The 19,885-nt window shown below is 38.8% G+C and overlaps 1 long non-coding RNA gene across 1 annotated transcript in view; it reads left to right on the top strand.

The window, feature by feature from the left end:
• LOC118151427 (uncharacterized) overlaps positions 1-19,618 on the top strand; it is a 61,480-nt gene extending 41,862 nt beyond the window's left edge. The window contains exon 3 of the long non-coding RNA XR_004739728.3: positions 19,472-19,618. This is a non-coding gene — a long non-coding RNA (uncharacterized LOC118151427). The remainder of the gene's footprint in view (positions 1-19,471) is intronic.
• The last annotated feature ends 267 nt before the right edge of the window (positions 19,619-19,885 follow it).

Genomic DNA, 19,885 nt, shown 5'->3' with positions numbered 1-19,885 from the left:
TTTCCTAATCGAATACCCTTGATTTCTTTTGCTTGTCTGATTGCCCTGGCCAGAACTTCCAATAGTATGTTGAATAGGAGTGGTGAGAGAGGGCATCCTTCTCTTGTGCCAGTTTTCAAAGGGAATGCTTCCAGTTTTTGCCCATTCAGTATGACATTGGCTGTGGGTTTGTCACAAATAGCTCTTATTATTTTGAGATACATTCAATTGATACCTAATTTATTGAGAGTATTTAGCATAAAGGGCTGTGGAATTTTGTCAAAGACCTTTTTGGCATCTATTGTGATAATCATGTGATTTTTGTCTTTGTTTTGGTTTATGTGATGGATTACATTTATATGTTTGTGTATGTTGAACCAGCCTTGCAACCCAGAGATGAAGCTGCCTTGATCATGATGGATATGCTTTTGGATGTGCTGCTGGATTCAGTTTGCCAGTATTTATTTAGGACTTTCACATCAATGTTCATCATGGATATTGGCCTGAAATTTTCTTTTTCAGTTTTGCCTCTGCCAGGTTTTGGTATCAGGATGAAGCTGCCTCATAAAATGAGCTAGAAAGGATTCCCTTTTTTTCTATTGTTTGGAATAGTTTCAGAAGGAATGGTACCAGATTCTTCTTGTACCTCTGGTAGAATTCAGCTGTGAACCCGTCTGGTCCTGGACTTTTTTTGGTTGGTAGGGTATTAATTGCTGCCTCAATTTCAGACCTTGTTATTGGTTTATTCAGGGATTCAGCTTCTTCCTAGTTTAGTCTTGGGAGGGTGTAAGTGTCCAGGAATTTATCCATTTCTTCTAGATTTACTAGTTTATTTGCATAGAGGTATTTGTAGTAATTTCTAATGGTAGTTTGCATTTCTGTGGGATCCGTGGTGATATCCCCTTTATCATTTTTATTGCATCTATTTGATTCTTCTCTCTTTTCTTTTTTATTAGTCTGGCTAGCAGTCTATCTATTTTGTTGATCTTTTCAAAAAACCAGCTCTGGATTTACTGATTTTTTGAAGAGTTTTTTGTTCTCTATCTCCTTCAGATCTGCTCTGATCTTAGTTATTTCTTGTCTTCTGCTAGCTTTTGAATTTGTTTGATCTTGCTTCTCTAGTTCTTTTAATCATGATGTTAGGGTGTTGATTTTAGATCTTTCCTTGCTTCTCTTGTGGGCCTTTAGTGCTATAAATTTCCCTCTAGACACTGCTTTAAATGTGTCCCAGAGATTCTGGTACGTTGTGTCTTCGTTCTCATTGGTTTTGAAGAACATCTTTATTTCTGCCTTCATTTCATTATTTATCCAGTAATCATTCAGGAGCAAGTTACTCAGTTTCCATGTAGTTGTGTGGTTTAGAGTGAGTTTCTTAATCCTGAGTTCTAATTTGATTGCACTGTGGTCTGAGAGACTGTTATGATTTCCGTTCTTTTGCATTTGCTGAGGAGTGATTTACTTCCAGTTATGTTGTTGATTTTAGAGTAGGTGCAATGTGGTGCTGAGAAGAAGGTATATTCTGTGGCTTTGGGGTGGAGAGTTCTGTAGATGTCTATTAGGTCCACTTGGTCCAGTTCTGAGTTCAAGTCTCGGATTTCCTTGTTCATTTTCTGTCTCGTTGATCTGTCTAATATTGACAGTGGAGTGTTAAAGTCTCCCACTGTTATTGTGTGGGAGTCTAAGTCTCTTTGTAGGTCGTTAAGAACTTGCTTTCTGTATCTGGGTGCTCCTGTATTGGTTGAGTATATATTTAAGATCATTAGCTTTTCTTGTTGCATTGATCCATTTACCATTATGTAATGCCCTTCTTTGTCTTTTTTGATCTTTGTTGGTTTATTTTTTTTATTTTATTTTATTTTATGAGGCTAATATGATTCTGGTTTCAAGATTATATGATCAAATAGGCTTACTCTGCCCTACAATATAACTTAGGTGGCTACAGATAAGTATACTCCCTTTCAAATGGCTTTACAACAATTTTTTTTTTAGTTTTTATATATGTTTGTAGCTCTAAATACTTAGTAACCTAGGAAGAATTTCCTTTTTTGTTTAATTTATATAGACTTCTTTTTGTCTTTTTTTTTAATGGTATGCTTTTTCCAAGTAAGTTCAATGTGTGCTGCAGGTAGCTGGAAAGATGTCCTTACTGGGCTGGTCATATTTTAATTATTAGACTCTCATGCCTTACCAGGAGAACTTCTAGGAAATAACTCTAGATTCTAGCTGGGTTTCAAAAGACAGTTAATTTTTTTTTTTTTTTTTTATTGAATAGAGGTGAGGAACTAGGATGTTGAAAAGTAAAAAAAGGAGAGAAGGAGAGGAAGAAAGAGGAAGGAAAAGAGGGAGAGAGAACAGGAATATTGCTTTATTCTAAAAATGGGTATTGATAATGGCCAATCAATATTTTGTGTATTTAAAATGGAGAACTCTATAAATATTTATTGAGTTTACTTGTTCCGGATCTGAGTTGAAGTCCTGGATGTCCTTATTAATTTTCTGTCTCGTTGAGTCTAAATCTCGTTATGGGTCTTATGTATCTGGGTATTAAGATCTCTTATTGTTACATTGATCCTTTTACCACTGTATCTTTGTTGCTTTGAAATCTATTTTATCAAATGTGAGAATTGCAACTCCTGCTTTTTGTTTATTTATTTATTTTTGCTCTCCATTTGGTTGGTAAATTTTTCTCCAACCCTTTGTTTTGAGTCTTTGTGTATCTTTGGATATACTGTTAGGTTTTGGCTGTATCTTTTGATTGGGGGATTTAGTCGATTTAAATTTAGGGTTACTGCCATTTGATGTTAACTGGCTATTTTATCCATTCGTTGATGTAAATTCTTCTTTATGTTGATGCTCTTTACTTTTTGGTATATTTTTAGAAAGGCTCATACTGGTTGTTCCTTTCTATGTATGATGCTTCTTTCAGAAGTTCTTGTAAAGCAGGCCTGGTGGTAATAAAATCTCTGAGTACTTGCTTGTTCATAAAAGATTCATAAAAGATCAAAAAGAGATCCAAGATGGCTGATCACTAACAGCTGAGGATTGTAGCTCCCAGTGAAAGCTCAGAGAACGAGAGGACACCACACTTTCAGATGAATTTTCGTCGCTCACGGACCAGCAGATTTCTAGCGGAGGAGCCCCACAGGTCGCCAGCGTGACTCTTGTGGCCGGCACAGCGGTTTTGCCGGCGCCTTGACACGGCAGCTCTTCATGCAGAGTAAACGGGACTGGTTCTCTTACTGACCAGTGTTTGGAGCTCCGGGAAGGCAGAGCCACTTGTTGCAGACTCAAGAGGGAAGCCAGACCAGAGATTCCTGGGCAGAAGAGCACATCAGTCTTATCGCTGCTATTTTGGCTGGCTCAGTGGGTTGCTTGAATCCCAGCATTGGGAATCAATAAATTGGGCATCGACTCAGAAACCCAATTAGAAAGGCGGTAATTGTAAAGACAACAGATGGATAAATTTATAATAAAGGGAAAAAACCAGCCTAAGAAGGCCGGGCATACCCAAAATCAGAACCCCTCTCCCTCTACAGGAGATTGCAGTTCCTCATCAGCAACGGAACAAACCCTGATGGAAAAGGACTGTGTTCCATTATCTGAAGTAGGCTTCAGAAGGTGGATAATAAGAAACTTCTGGGAATTAAAAGAACTTGTTCTAACCCAATGTAAAGAAACTAAGAACTTTGAAAAAAGGTTTGACGAAGTGCTGAAAAGAATAGACAATATAGAGAGGAATATAAATGAACTAACAGAGTTGAAAAATACGACACGAGAACTTAGTGAAATATGCACAAGTTTAAATAGCAGAATGGATCAAGCAGAAGAAAGGATATCAGAGGTTGAAGACCAACTTAATGAAATAAAATGACAAGACAAGAATAGAGAAAAAAGGATGAAAAGGAATGAGCAAAGTCTCCAAGAAATATGGGACTATGTGAAAAGACCCAATCTACGTTTGATTGGTGTACCTGAATGTGATGGAGAGAATGAATCCAAGCTGGAAAATACTTTTCAGGATATTATCCAGGAAAATTTTCCCAATCTAGCAAAGCAGGACACTATTCAACCCCAGGTAATACAGAGAACACCACAAAGATATTCCTCAAGAAGAGCAACCCCAAGGCACATAATCGTTAGATTCACCAGGATTGAAATGAAGGAGAAAATACTAAGGGCAGCCAGAGAGAAAGGCCAGGTTACCCATAAAGGGAAGCCTATTAGACTTACAGCAGATCTCTCAGCGGAAACCCTACAAGCCAGAAGAGAGTGGGGGCCAATATTCAACATACTTAAAGAACAGAACTTTCAGCCTAGAATCTCATATCCTGCCAAACTAAGCTTCACAATTGAAGGATCTTTGTTGGTTTAAAGTCTATTTTATCAGAGTCTAGGATTGCAACTCCTCCTTTCTTTCTCTCTCCATTTGCTTGGTAAATCTTACTCTGTCCTTTATTTTGAGCCTATGTCCTTTTTTGAGTCCTTGCACATGAGATCGGTTTCCTGAATACAGCACACCAATGGGTCTTGACTCTTTATCCAATTTGCCAGTCTGTGTCTTTTGATTGGGGCATTTAGCCCATTTACATTTAAGGTTAATAATATGTGTGAATTTGCTCCTGCCATTTTGATGCTGCTTCTTCATAGTATCAATGGTCTTTACAATTTGGTTATGTTTTTTTGCAGTGACTGGTACTGGTTGTTCCTTTTCATGTTTAGTGCTTCCTCAGGAGCTCTTGTAAGGCAGGCCTGGTGGTGACGAAATCTCAGCAGTTGCTTGTCCATAAAGGATTTTATTTCTCCTTCACTTCTAAAGCTTAATTTTGCTGGAAATGAAATTCTGGGTTGAAAATTCTTTTGAGAATGTTGAATGTTGCCCCCCACTCTCTTTGGCTTGTGGGGCTTCTGCTGAGAGATCTGCTGTGAGTCTGATGAGCTTCCCTTTGTGGGTAACCCAGCCTTTCTCTCTGGCTGCCCTTAGCATTTTTTTCTTTCATTTTAACCCTGGTGATTCTGATGATTATGTGCCTTCGGCTGCTCTTCTCAAGGAGTATCTTTGTGGTGTTTGCTGTAATTCTTGAATTTGAATGTTGGCCTGCCTTGCTAGGTTTGGAACATTGTCTTGGATAATATTCTGAAGAGTACCAACTTGGTTTCATTCTCCCTGTCACATTCAGGTACACTGATCAAACATAGATTTGATCTTTTCACATAATCCCATATTTCTTGGAGGCTTTGTTCATTTCTTTTCACTCTTTTTTCTCAAATCTTGCCTTCTTGCTTTGTTTCATTAAGTTGATCTTTAATCTCTGATATCCTTTCTTCCCCTTGATCAATTCAGCTATTGAAACCTGTGGATCAATGCAACAATAAGGATCAATGCAACAATAAGAGATCTTAATACCCGGATACATAAGACCCATAACGAGATTTAGACTCAATGAGACAGAAAATTAATAAGGACATCCAGGACTTCAACTCAGATCCGGAAAAAGTAAACTGAATAAATATTTATAGAGTTCTCCATTTTAAATACACAAAATATTGATCGGCCATTATCAATACCCATTTTTAGAATAAAGCAATATTCCTGTTCTCTCTCCCTCTTTTTCTTCCTCTTTCTTCCTCTCCTTCTCTCCTTTTTTTACTTTTCAACATCCTAGTTCCTCACCTCTACTCAATACATTCCTCTGAACACCTGATTCCTTGTGATTCTCCCATCCCACTGAAACCTCCAAAAAAGAAAAAGAAAAAGAAAAAAAGAAACTTGTGTATGCTTCATGAAGTTTTTGTGCTGTGTTTTTCAGCTCCATCATGTCATTTATGTTCTTCTCTGTGCTGGTTATTCTCGTTAGCATTTCGTCTAACCTTTTTACAAGGGTCTTAGTTTCCTTGCATTAGGTTAGAGCCTGCTCCTTTAGCTCGGAGAAGTTTGTTATTACCCACTTTCTGAAGCCTGCTTCTGTCAATTTGTCAAATTCATTCTTCATCCAGTTTTGTTCCCTTGCTGGTGAGGAGCTATGATCCCTTGGAGGGGGAGAGGCGTTCTGGCTTTTGGTCATTTCAGCCTTTTTGTGCTGGTTTCTTCCCATCTTTGTGGATTTATCCTTTCTGTTGATATTGAAGGTGTTCCTTTCTGTTTTTTAGTTTTCCTTCTAACAGGCCCCTCTGCTGCAGATCTGCTAGAGTTTGCTGGAGGTCCACTACAGACCCTGCTTGCCTGGGAATCACCAGCGGGGTCTGCAGAACAGCAAAGATTGCTGCCTGTTCCTTCCTCTGATAGCTTTGTCCCAGAAGGGTACCTGCCAGATGTCAGCCAGAGCTCTCCTGTAAGAGGTGTTTCCCACTCAGGATACCCAGGGGTCACAGAGCCACTCAAAGAGGCAGTCTATCCCTTGTCAGAGCTCACATGCTGTGCTGGAAGACCCATTGCTCCTTTCAAAGCTGCCAGGCAGGGATGTTTAAGTCTGCTGAAGCAGAACCCACAACCACTCCTTTTCCCAGCTGCTCTGTCCAAGGAAGTTGGGAGCTTTATTTATACATCCCTGATGGTCTGCTGCCTTTTTTCAGAGATGCTCTGCCCAGCAAGAAGGGAGTCTAGTCATATTCTGCCTGCAGATACCTTGCTGAGCTGCTGTGGGCTCTGCCTAGTTGCTGTGTAAACTTCTTGGCCACTTTGTTTACACAGGCAAGGTTAAAACCGCTTACCTGAGCCTCAGCAATGGTGGATGCCCTTCTCCCAACTTTTGATGCTCAAAAGTCCCAGGTTGAGCTCAAACTGCTGTGCCTGGCTTCAAGAATTTCAAGCCGTGGATCTTAGCTTGCTGGTCTTCCTGGGGGTGGGACCCACTGAGCCAGATCACTTGGCTCCCTGGCTTCAGCCCCCTATTTTTCTGAGTGGTTCTGGCTGGCGGGCATTCCAGGTGCCTCTGGGGTATGAGAAAAAAAAAAACTTCTGCAACTAAAATGGCCACCCAGTTTTGTGCTGGAAACCCGGGACACTGGTGTTGCACCGGAGGGAATCTCCTGGTCTGCGGGTTGTGAAGACCGAGGCAAAAGCAAAGTATCTGAGCTAGAGTGCTGGAGTGTCAGGAAAAGTCCCTAGTGGCTTCCCTTGGTTGGAAGAGGGAGTTTTTTGGCCCCCATGTGCTTCCCTGGTGAGGTGATGCCCCGCCCTGCTTCGGCTTGCCCTCCTTGGGCTGCACCCAGTGTCTAACCAGTCCCAGTGAGATGAACCTGGTACCTCAGTTGGAAATGCGGAGATCACTCACCTTCTGGTTCACTCTTGCTGGGACCTGGGGACCAGAGCTGTTTCTATTCAGCAATCTTGGCGGAAGTCAATTGGCTTGTTTTCTCTCAGCAGAATTCTCTGGAGATTCATTCAAGTTGTTGCATGTATTGATAGTTCATTCCTTCTTATTGTCGAGTAGTATTCCATGGTATAAGTGTACCCCATTTGTTTAGCCCATTAAAAGATATCTGGGTTGTTTCCAGTTGAGGATTATTATGAATCAAGCTGCTATAAATATTCGTGTATAGGCTTTTACATGAATGAAACACCAGGAGTACAATTGCTGGGTCATAGGCTGGTTGTACATTTCGCTTTTAAAGAAATTACCAATCTGTTTTCCAGAGGGGCTGTCCCATTTTACATTACCACCAGCAATGAATGAGTGATCCAGGTTTGCCTCATCCTTATCAGCAGTTGGTGTTGTCACTATTTCTTATTTTAGTTGTTCTGATAGGTGTGTTGTGATGTCTCATTGTGGTTTTTATTTGCTTTTCCCTAATAGCTAATAATGTTGAACAACTTCATGTAGGTATTTGCCATCTGCATATTATCTTTGGTGAAATCTCATTTGTCTTTTGCCAATTTAGGATTGAGTTGTTTGCCTTGTTTACTGTTTAACTTTTAAAAATTGATAAATAATTAGTATGTCATAAAATTCTCCCTTTAAAAATGTACAAGTTAGTAGTTTTAGCATATTCTAAAGGTTGCATAACCCTCTAATATTCTATAATTTCAGAACAAGCTAATCAGCCCCAAAAGAAACCCATGAGCAGTCACTTCCCATTTCTTCCTCCCTTATACCATAAGAACCTTGAAGCTATGTTCTGTCTCTATAGATTTGCCCATCCTGGGCATTAAATATATATGAGATCATACAATATGTGACCTTTTATGACTACCTTGCCTCGACTTAGACTCATATTTTCAAGATTTGTCCATGATGTAGCACGTATTGGTGCTTCATTCCTTTTTATGCCTGAATAATATTGTATTGTATGGATATACCACATTTTGTTTATCTGTTTATTGATAATTTAAATCGTTTCCAATTTTGGTTTATTATAAATAATGCTGCTATGAACATTCACATGTTTTGTATGCACATATTTTCATTTCTATTGGGCCTATATTCAGGAGTTGAATGCTGTGTCATATGATAATTCTGTTTAATTTTTGGAGAAATGCCAAAGTGATCACCAAGACTATTTCACCACTTTATGTCCCTACTAGCAATGTGTGAGTATAGGTGAACTTTTAGGGTCCCTTACATATTCTACATACCATTTCTTTTCAAATCTTGTTGGCAAATATTTTTACCCAATTTGTATCTTATTTTTTCAACCTCTTAATAGAGTCTTTCACATAAGACTTTAATTTTTATGAAATCCAATTTATACTTTCATGCGCCAAGCTTTTATAGTCGTTTTAGAACTCCTTGCCTAGACTTAGATTTTGAATATTTGCTCTATGTGTTTTTCAAAAATTTTAGTTTATATTTTACATTTAAGTTTGTGATCCATTTTGAATTAATATTCATATAAGTTGTCCAACAGGTAGTTTCATTTGTTTTTCTTATGGATGTCCAATTGCTTTAGCACCTTTTCTTAAAAAGGCTGTCTTTCCTAGTCTGTTGAAATGCCTTTCTGTCTTTATTAAACATCCTCCAGGCAAATATGTTTAAGTCTCTTTTGGGTTCTGTTTTGTTCCATTGATCTACAAATGTATCCCCTTGCAAATATTACATAGTCTTTTAGTTATAAAAGTGAAATTTCATAGCCTCATTCCTTCTTTTTTTTATCAAAATTCTTTTAGCTATTCCAGTTCCTTTGCCTTAACGTATAATTTTATGATACTCTTGTCTGTATGTACAAACAGTCTTGCTGATACTATTTGCCTAATTTTTTGATAGAAGTTGTGTTAAAGCTATACATCTATTTGAAAAGAATTGACATCTTTAATATATGGAATCATCCAATCTGTGAACATGGTCTATCTCTACGTTTATAATATTCTTTGATTGTTTTATCAGCATTTTGTAGTTTTCATTATATAAGTCCTGTGCATGTTTTGTTAGATTTACATCAAAATGTTTTCTTTTATGCTGGGTGATTATAAATGATATTTTATTTTTAATTTTGGGTCCATGGACTCACTGATGGTATATAGAAATAAATTGTTTTTGTTTATCTCTTATCTGTCAACATTGCTGAACTCATTTATTAGCTGTAGAAATCTTTTGTGTAGATTCCTTGGAATTTTCTTTATAGATCATTGTGATATATGCAAATCAGAACAGTTTTATTTCTTCCTTTTCAATCTGCCCTTTATTGTATCTTCTTACCCTATTGCCCTGGCTAGCACTCTACTGAATCAGAGAAGTAAGAGCAGATACCCTTACTCTGTTCCTAATCTTAGGGGGTACAGCATTTAATCTTTTACTATTAAGTATAATTTAGTTGTAGTTTTTTGTAGATGCTTTTTAATCCAGTTGAGAAAATTCCCTCTATTTCTATTTTTCGTAGAATCTTTTTTCATGAAGGGGTTTTGAATTCCAGCAGATGGTTTTTTTGCACAGACTGATATGATCATGTAACTTTTCCTCTGCCCTTTCCAAAGCTGAGTTCAGATTCTCCTTTTCCTTTTCTCTTCCTGACATCCTCTGCCTGATGATCTACATGCTGCAACTTTTGCTAGGGCACGTCCGTCCTTTTCTACTCATTCCAAGTGGCTTCTTCCCAGAATGAGCTTGGTTTACTCCCTGGTACGACTGATACTTCCCAGTATTTTTCTTCAGTGGGAACCATCTTCTAATTATAGATTTATTGTTGATCTTTTTGTGAATAGTCTGGCTTTATTGATGTTTATTTTTCTGCACACATCACCTTTCCTCCTTATCTGTCTCCTTCCCCCATAAGTCCTTTTAGTGCCTCTGCTTCTTATATCATCCCAGGTAGTTTCTTTGTATTCTGGGTACACGTATCCTGCTCAGTTCCAGCCCTCCTTTTATGCCAAGTTCTTGAAAATGCCAGCCATCTCAGCTGCCCTGTTATTGTGCTATGATCTCAAGCACTTGGAATAGACTCATTACTGGAATTAGATGAATTTTTTTTTGACCAGAGACTACTATCTCCGAAGAAGATGGTTTATCTGTGATGATTAAAGTTTTCTGTATTGATCATCCAACTCCTGAAGCTTTGGTTTCAATAGGTTTCATGGTTCCTTTGGTTTAAATAGGTAGTTTCCCCAAAAATTCTGGTTCCACTAATGCTCAGAGTGAACTCGGCACTTCTACTTGTGTGAGACCTTCCTCAAATTTTCTGTTTGTGAGAATAAGATGGCAAAACATAGCCCCTAGGGCTCATCAAATTGAGCAATAGCCAGGCTTTCCACATCACACTTCTGTGAGCCATCATTCTGGCGTGAACCTACTCTGGAATATGGAAGGTCTTCCTACCATTTACTTCCTCACTCCACACCCCCCCAGCCCATGGAAGCTGCCTCTGCTCTTGGCCTTCTATCTCTATTTCTCCATGTACTTTCAAGAACAAAATTGGATGCAGGCTGCAGACTTTTGTCTTTATTTTCTCCTCTCCTCATCTCCCAAAGGGCTTGCTGCAGTTAACACACAATGTCACCTGCTTGAAGTTTTTTTTGTGTGTGTTTTTTTTTGCCTTCCTTCCTGTTCCTGCCCCTGTGAGTTCCACCATCTTGACCTTTCCCATACTCTATCTCCTAGGCTGTCTACCTGGATGATTGCCACAGGCCTGTCACCCCTTCCCCTACCCTTCCTTCATTCCTTCACCTCTCATTTAGTGGTCACAAAAAATGTACAACCCACACACCCACTCCTCTGGGAACACGCCTTTTATTCTCATAGCAGGCCTTTCCAGTAGACAGGCAGGTATTATTCTTCCTATTCAACGAATGAGAAAAAACCTGGTCAAGATAAAAGAACAGCTGGTTAAGAGCCGGGCCAATGCTGTTTCTGACTTCTAGCTAACTCATGTGGGCCTGCAGAAAGGGGAAAATCCCTCCCACACTACTCTCCATTTTTCTGCTCTGGTAGTGACTTATGCCTTACCTACTCAGACACCTTCTGCATAAACATCATTGGCTGGTTCAGAGTTATCATCGTTACTTCCTTAACATAAATTATCATGGATCAAGGAAAGACTGGTAATTCTCAGAATCACCATATATAATGCTTTTTGTTCTTGACATGTCACTGATAGAGAAAGGACAGAAATACTCATTGGCCTGAGATTATGAAGATGACTGAGGTGGGAGTTGTAACATTGATGCCTATATCAGAAAAAGGTCTTCTGTCAACCAGCAGGACAAAGTCCCTCTCCCCACTTCACCATAAGAACAAGGAAGATGCAGGCTGACTAGAGAGGATGGAGCCCAGGTAACACCACATAAGAGATGGAGTCAGGTGTGAGCTTTGAACAGCTGCTTCTGTCATGCCTAGAGTTTTGGGACAAAGGCTGGCTCTTTTTATGCCTTACATGGCATAATGTGGGACATGGAAGAAGAAAAAGCTGTCACTTCAGTTCCTTCCTTCAAAGAGTAAAAGGTGAATTTGTTTTTGTCTACTATTAGTAGACTTCGGGGGAAAGCTGTGTGGAGTAGTGAGGGAGAATGGGGACAGCCACCTAACCAGCTAGATTAGTTGAATCAGCCCTGCAGATCAGCACAGTGACAGATGTCCCAACCAGATGGTACACACATCCACTTCATAAATACACTGTAGAAGTCTAGAGTCTAGGGGAAGAAGCTTTTCTGCCATGAGGGCTCCTGCCCAGGAACAATTGGCTGACACCAGTCTACTGAAAGTCAGGCTCCGAGAAGACCACAGCTTCTCTGCCATGTAGGGGTGAAAATCCTGCCGCATGTTTCTCAGTTCCCATCTTTGATGCCTGAAATCTCACCATTAGCACCCTCTTCTTTGGTTTAAGGGTTCTATTATACAAATACATTTATAACAACCAAGACAAGTGTTTTCAGTTTTTCTGTTGAAAGAACTACAGATACTTTTTGCGAGTCAGTTTACACGTGAGGGAAGTATGGTGGTTAATTTTATGTGTAAACTTGACTGGACCCAGATGTCTTGATTGATTAAACATTCTTTTCAGGTGTATCTGTGAGGGTGTTTCTGGAAGAGATTAGCATTTGAATTGGTAAACTGAGTAAAGCAGATGGCCCTCCCCAGTGTGAGTGGCATTATTCTATCCATTGATGGCTGAATAAAACAAAAAAGCAGAGGAATTTGGAATCACCTTCCTTCTACCTGACTGCGTGAGCTAGGACATCAGTCATCTGTCCTTGGTACTCCTGGTTCTCAGGCCTTCAGACCTGGACTGCAGCCTACACTATTGGTTCTCAGGCTTTCAAACAATACCACTAGCTTTTCTGGTCTCGAGCTCGAAGATAGCAGATCATGGGACTTCTCAGCTTCCATAATTGTGTGAAGCAGTACTTTATAATAAATCTTATTGGTTCTGTTTCTCTGGAGACTACTTTTCTTAGTTTCTAATGTTCTTCTAATACCCTAAGAAAGATCATGAAAAAAAGAGAAGTTGGAATGTCAAGGTTAGATTTCCTAAGTGGTACCATGGAAAAGGTAAAGATTAGCTGTACCATCCTAGTAAGAAATTTCACTCTGAGCAATTAATTATCCTTCAGCTGAGATAACCATGGCGACCTCATAGTGTTGTGGAAGGCCCATGTGTGAAATGATATATATGACAACCCCTCAAGTGTCTTACACATGCAAAAAAAGAAAGCAGCTATTTTCACACCCTTCCTGGGTGCTGCTGTCATACTTTCTTTAAATGTCCCTCTGAGCTAATTGTCCTGTTCAAGAACACACATGAAATATCTCTTCATTATCACATCCACCAAAACAAATCCTAGCTATTAATGACAAATGAGAATGTTCCAGTTACCTTTCTGTCTTAGAAAGCAGCATCCGTCAGCTCTGTGGGGAACATTTGCTCTTCGAAGACTGGCCCAGGGATTTTGAGAAATGAGCCAGTGAGACAGGTTCCTTGCCTGCAAGGAGTTCCTCCCTTCTCCCAGTTATCCAGTAGCATTGTCACAGAGCCCAGAGAAAAGAGAAAACAGGAGATGGTCTGTGGCTCCCAAGAAGTGAGTGTCTCCCCTTGTTTCAGGGTGTCATGAGATCAGCACTACAGTTAGGCGCTGATATGGTTTGGCTCTTTGTCCCTGACCAACTCTCATGTGGAATTGTAATCCCCCTGTGTTAAAGGCGGGGCCTGGTGGGAGATGATTGGATCATAAGGGTACTTTTTAAAGGCTTATCACCATCCCCATACCCCTAGTGCTGTCTCTTGATAGAGTTCTCACAAGATCCGATGGTTTAAAAGTGTGTGGCACTTCTGGCCCCACTTCACTCTCTTTCTCTCTCATCACCATGTGAAGAAGGTCCTTGCTTCCCCTTTGCCTTCTACTATAATTGTAAATTTCCTGAGGCTTCTCGGTCTGTTTCCTATTAAGCCTTCAGAACTGACTCAATTAAACCTCTTTTCTTCATAAATTACCTAATCTCAGGTAGTACTTTACAGCAGTGTGGAAACAAACTAATATAGGACCCTAGTGAAGACCTGGCTCAGGATTGGGACTGCCCAAAGTGTTAGGTGCAACAGAGTACATGGGGCTGTACAGCAGATGTTGAGACATTTATAGGACTTGTAACTCCCTTCTACTTAGTTATGTCTTAGAAACCCCTAACAACCACAGCACTATACAGTGTTCCTCCAGTGGACACCTATGTCATTGATTCCTTCCAGGCCTCAGCTGTCATTTTTAAAAGGAAGCTGGGTCAGTCGCAAACAAGATTCTGTGTGAAAGGGCAGTAGTGGTGGTGAAAGTCCCAGAAAACAGTCACAGAAAAACTGCCTGTAGGAACTGAGATTGTTAAAAGGACATGGGGAGCGGGATGTGAAGGGTGTTGCACTAGAGAGAGAGCCAGCTTATTCTGTGCAGCCTCTGAGCTCAGCTAGGACCAATGTGTTGGTGGAAATTAATAGGAGCATTGGTCTCAGAAAGTTTGCTACTAACAATTAAAGCTGCTCAACTTGAAATTGGCAAATTAATGCATTCTTAGAATTCTCCACTACACTTGATCTTAGCCAAAAGGCCGAGAAGCAATTAGAATTCTCTTCCTATGAGGCTTTCACATAGCCACGTGGATATCTTGGTTATAGCTAAGCCATCCATTAATGGCACAGTTTACTGTGCAAGGGAATAGATTAATTTCATATTCCTTCTATGAGTTATGCTCAGAAGTAAGCCTAATGGAGACATGTAATAAAAGAAAAGATGACCCTCTTTTTCTGCTCTGATTTTGTGAGCTGCTTGCTGCTGTACAGGCTTTTCTTAGGAGTACTGGGATCTCAAGTACTATGGGGTTGCGACCTGAGGTGTAATCCCACTTCTCTCACTAACTTGGGCCCCCTTCTCCTATGGGAGGAGTCATTGACGCAGCTCTTTTGAATATGCTGGATAAAGATATGATGAAGAATCTAGAGAAATAAAAAAATAGCACTGAAAAGATTTGACTTTGTCAAGGAGGAATGATGTAAAGGCTCTAAGAGGAGTTGCCGATCTTTTATAGACTCATTGAACTTGCAGCCCAGGAAGACATCTTCTCTGGGACCCTCTTTCATCACTCCCCTGTGTGTGGTCAGTGCCTCCAAGCCATCCAGCTTGTCCTGCTTGACCAATGACAGTCTGGACCTTTCTTTTCCTTTCCCATCAGAATTCACTGGTGCTTTTCCAAGACCCGGAGGAATTAACGTGAGAAATTTTCAGGCATTGAGACCAGATGGGAAGTATTTCTGACCAAGAGTGACTGCCTCAAAACATAGCACCTGGGTTTCTTGTCTAGCTCAGAGGTTTTCAAATTCTTTTGCTTCTGTATCCCCTAAAAGCATTGTAATGAAGTGTGTACTGTCATGTAATTTTTAGGAATAGTGATGTTTTTCACCATAAATTTAGACACTTTAAAGGATGTAATTCGGGGCATATTATAAATGTTTTCGTGTTAAAATGAAAGTTGAATTTCTCCTATAATGTATACAGTTGAATCTAAACACCATGATAATGGATAACCATCATTCCATTTTTAAAATCAAATACTTCTGTAACTTTTAGAAATTTGACTTTCTTTTTCTACTCAAACTTAAGTTTTTATTCAACTTCCTCCAAAGAACTTTACCTTAAGGTAACATAATTTTGTTTGAAAATACTGCTTACCATGTCACAGTTACCTGCAATTTTAACATAGCTAAATTCAATTTTTTACTTTTATTTCCTGTGACCATAAAGCTCTAAACATTAAAAAATCTATGCAATTGAATTATTACCAATATACTACTGATACAATATAAACATATTAGTAAATACAAAAAGTAAAATTATATTTCAAATGCATCCTTTGATGAGATGATAAACTTTTTTTCAATTACTTCATTTATCTGTAGATGAACATTACTTATTGCTGAAATAAGGGTCAGTATCAATCCTATTTCTATTTTTCATTTTTATAGATGTAAGTTGAAGGAATTGAAAGTGTTTTATTATAACAATGTAATTCAGTTCTTTGAATTCATTCTATGTTATATGCCAACATTTACCTAATGGTCTATTAGCAAAAGCATTTTTAATCTTTGGTCACATGACTATTTGATAAAGTCCTTCATTTCTTTTAAACAGTGAATTAGAAAGCACCTGACTGGCAAAAAGATTTCTTCTCCAGCAACGTGAATAAATTTACTTTCTTAATTTCTGGGAAGTACACAAAGAGAGCTTTACTAAGATTTATCAAATTATTTTTAATTATGCTGTAACACCTATACTTAGGCCCACCTTTTAAAACCCGTATCACCAGAAATGGCAGGAAAAATAAACAAATTTTTAGTTTTATTACACATTTGCCAAAACATTGCTTTTTGCTAAAACGTGTTGATCTCATTTATTATTTTAAATGTACTGCCACTAATTTGGAGTTGCAGATTTAACTCATTTATAAAAAATATCTGTCATAAAATCTCATTAGCAGGGCCAGTCTTTACTGTCAAACCAGTCAGCCAGATCAGATGCAATTTCTGTTAGAAAAAGTTTTTCCTTTTTGAATTTAAATAGCTATTTTGAGGAATATTATAAAAATCAATGAGAACTAAAAGTGTATCTTGTGAAACTGATCACTAAAAACAATTAAAATAATAAAGATCTAATATAACTAATTGTTCCATGTTTAAGTTATAAAAACAAGATGATCAATACACTATTTCTCATATAAGGCAGGAAAATGATAAAAGGCATGGCATATCTCTAGTAAAATTATGTGCAGGTGTTGAATATTGCTGACTGGCTTTGGTGAATGGTTAAACAACAAATATTTTATAAGATAAAATGGTAGAAACAACTATGGTCTGAATGTATTCCCCAAATTTCATGTGTTGAAACTTAATCCATAAATTCATGAAGTTGATGGGGTAGACCCATGATAGTCCATGGCTTTCTAACAAGAGGAGAGACCTGAGTTGAAATCCACGTTTTGCCTCTTCTCCTTTCTATCACAATTTGAGACAACAAGAAAGCCCTCAGCAGTTTCTGAGCAAATTCCAACACCAGGCTCTTGGATTTCCCAGTCTCCAGAACCATGAGCTGAATGCTGCTTTTTAAAAATAAATTATCTAGTCTGGTGTTTTGTTACAGCAACAGAAAACAGACTAAGACAAGAATTGAATATACTTGAATAAATGTTTCATGTTATGGTTTGATACAGTGGGTTCTGTCAACTTTATCAATGAATGCACATAAAATCTGAAAGAAGCCATGTGAAAGCTTTTTATCCTTGGGTTATTGCATCTTGTAAAAATTTGGCATTGCCAGAAGGCATTCTGGTTACATTTAAAATAATGAGCATGGCAAATCTATACTGCTTTAGCTCTTCCAAGTTACTTTTCTTCTTAGTCAAGATACATCCTAGGGAAGGATATTGACAATAATGGGAAATAATTGCTAACAATTATATGCAGAAGACATTTTTGGCATTCACTGCCATCTACTGAGTTTCTTTGTTTCACTTTCTCGTGGCTCTCCCTTAACGGCAAGTACTTTGACAAGTCAGGAAAAGAAAATAAGGCGTTAAATCAATATTGTCATTATTATCATCACTCCACTTTATTTTATATCTGAATTCTGAAAATCTATTTGTGAGTCCAAACACCCAATTTCTGCATTATCTAACATAATCAGCTTTAACATGTGTATAAAAGGTGAAAGCCCGGGGCTCTATGGATTTATGATTAATCATCAAACCTTTCCCTCGTTGGCTGTATCTGAGGTTTTTGGTGTCATATTAAGAGCAATGTGTCATATTAAGATTTGGGATAGGTAGCCCTGTATCTTTTTTTATTTCCTTTTTTTTCAAGATGGAGTTTTGCTCTTGTTGCCCAGGGAGGAGTACAATGGTGCCATCTTGGCTCACTGTAACCTCTGCCTCCCAGAGTCAGGTGATTCTCCTGCTTTAGCCTCCTGAGTAGCTGGGATTAAAGATGTGTGCCACCACACCTGGCTAATTTTTGTATTTTTAGTAGACACAGGGTTCAACCATGTTGGTCAGACTGGTCTTGAACTCCTGACCTCAGTTGATCCACCTGCCCCCCAAATACCTCCCCCTTTGGCATCCCAAAATGCTGAGATTGCAGGCGTGAGCCACCAAATCCAGTCCTATATCATTTTTTATGTGGGAAAAGAAACTCATTCTCAGCAGATCAATTTAAGGAAAGAGTATAGTGTTTATAGAGGATCTGAAAATTAAATTCCTGAATACTGTCCTTGAGCATGCAATCTGTGAAGTCATCACATATCTTTAGGTATGCATACCTCAGTTTGAAAATCATGAATCAGTCATACCTGTATACAGCTTAACCTGACCCAATCCAAGATTGTTTATCATGGGATTTCAATCCCTGGAGGAGGATAACCAAAGGATTCTAAAGAGGGCCCAGAGAGGTTGAGTTGGAATTGCTGCAGAGAAGTTCTGGGTGGCATTGAGGGACCTCCAATTCCAATCTGGTGTTCATCCTGCATGTTCCTGCTATCAGTGAGTGCAAAAGGTCTCCTGGCCCTTTTTTAGTGAAAGTAAGGGCAGCACCATCCTTCCCAAACCAGATGATTAGTGTTGCTAACTGCCATACCAACAAAGGCAAGCAGATGATATAAATGAATGAAGAAGACAGGATGTAAGAAAAGAGGTGATGAGAGTTTGATAAAAGAGGACATGCTTCATCCACAGGTGGAGGCAGCTGTTCAGCTCCAACCCCACTGTTGCTATATTTTCCACTTTTCTATCTAGATATTCACATGAAATCTCTTGATTTGTAAATGTCAGCAATTAAGTAAACATTTTTATACAACACATTGAAAAACAAGTCTCCAGGTTAAGTCTGCTCAATGGTTGTTAGCAGTCTCCTCCCAAAGGCAACATGGTGTTATGTTTGCCTGTGGTGAGAGAACAAATCAGTCTTAAATCAAAGTTTGGGTCTTCCGAGGTGAGCCCAGCTATTTCTCCAGTTCTTAGCTCTGTCTCAGTAGTTATTAATGCTTCACAAGACATTGCTGGATCCTCACACGAGTCTTTCAAGCTTAAAGTGCAGAGTCAGTTACTACTTCAACCTTTATGGAGGCTGAGGAATTGTCATCAGCGCACTCCACAATCCATAGAGTTGGATGGAACTTTAAACATCATTTCTTCCAGCTCCCCTGTTTTTACAGCTTCTCATAACATTCTCTAAATATTAGTATTGGGGCTAACAGAACTTGGATTAATAAATGGAGGCTATGAAATCCCAGTTCCTGGATGCTCTCCTCATATGCCGCTTCCAAAGACTGTAAAAACATTTCCATAGAAAGAAGTAGCTGTGATGCTAGTTTCAGCCTTTCTTCCAAACCCTGACCTATAATTACCCTGAGCTCTTTAACTTCAGATCATGTGCTAATTTTAAAATATGTCCATAAATTCTGTGGTATTCCTCCTCTCAGGAGGTAGAAACTAATTTCCTTTATCCTTGAGTATGGGCTATACTTAGTGACTTGCTTCTAATGAATAGAATATGATAGATGATGGTGACTTCTGAGAAGAAGTCATAGCTTTTGGCTTGTTCCCAGCTCTTTTTAATTACTTGCTCTTGAGGAAGCCAGAAGTTATGGGGACACTCAAGCAGCACTGGAGAGACGCTCATGAGTAGAAGAACTGAGGCATCCTGCACACAGCCGTGGACAAAACTATATTGGGAGCAGATTGTCTAGCCCCAGGTAAGTCTTCAGATGATGGCTTTTTTTTTTAAATAATTTTTTTTAAAGAAAGGTAATTAAATTTAAGGAAGACTTATTATAGCCAGCGGTTAATAGCCAAAAAGGTGGTGGTATGTCATTTTTAAGAATTTTCCTTCAGGTTGAACAAATTTTAATGATCTGGTAAACAGTTAATTTAGATCTGCCCCAAGGTTCCTTTCTCTTAATGAGATTAAAAGTTTAGGGTAAATAGGAAACTTAACCAAAACCTGAGAGGTGCATTAATTT

The sequence above is a fragment of the Callithrix jacchus genome, chromosome 2 (assembly GCF_049354715.1).
Source record: "Callithrix jacchus isolate 240 chromosome 2, calJac240_pri, whole genome shotgun sequence".
In the NCBI taxonomy this organism is placed as follows: Eukaryota; Metazoa; Chordata; class Mammalia; order Primates; family Cebidae; genus Callithrix; species Callithrix jacchus.
This window is presented reverse-complemented; position numbering and strand designations above follow the sequence as displayed.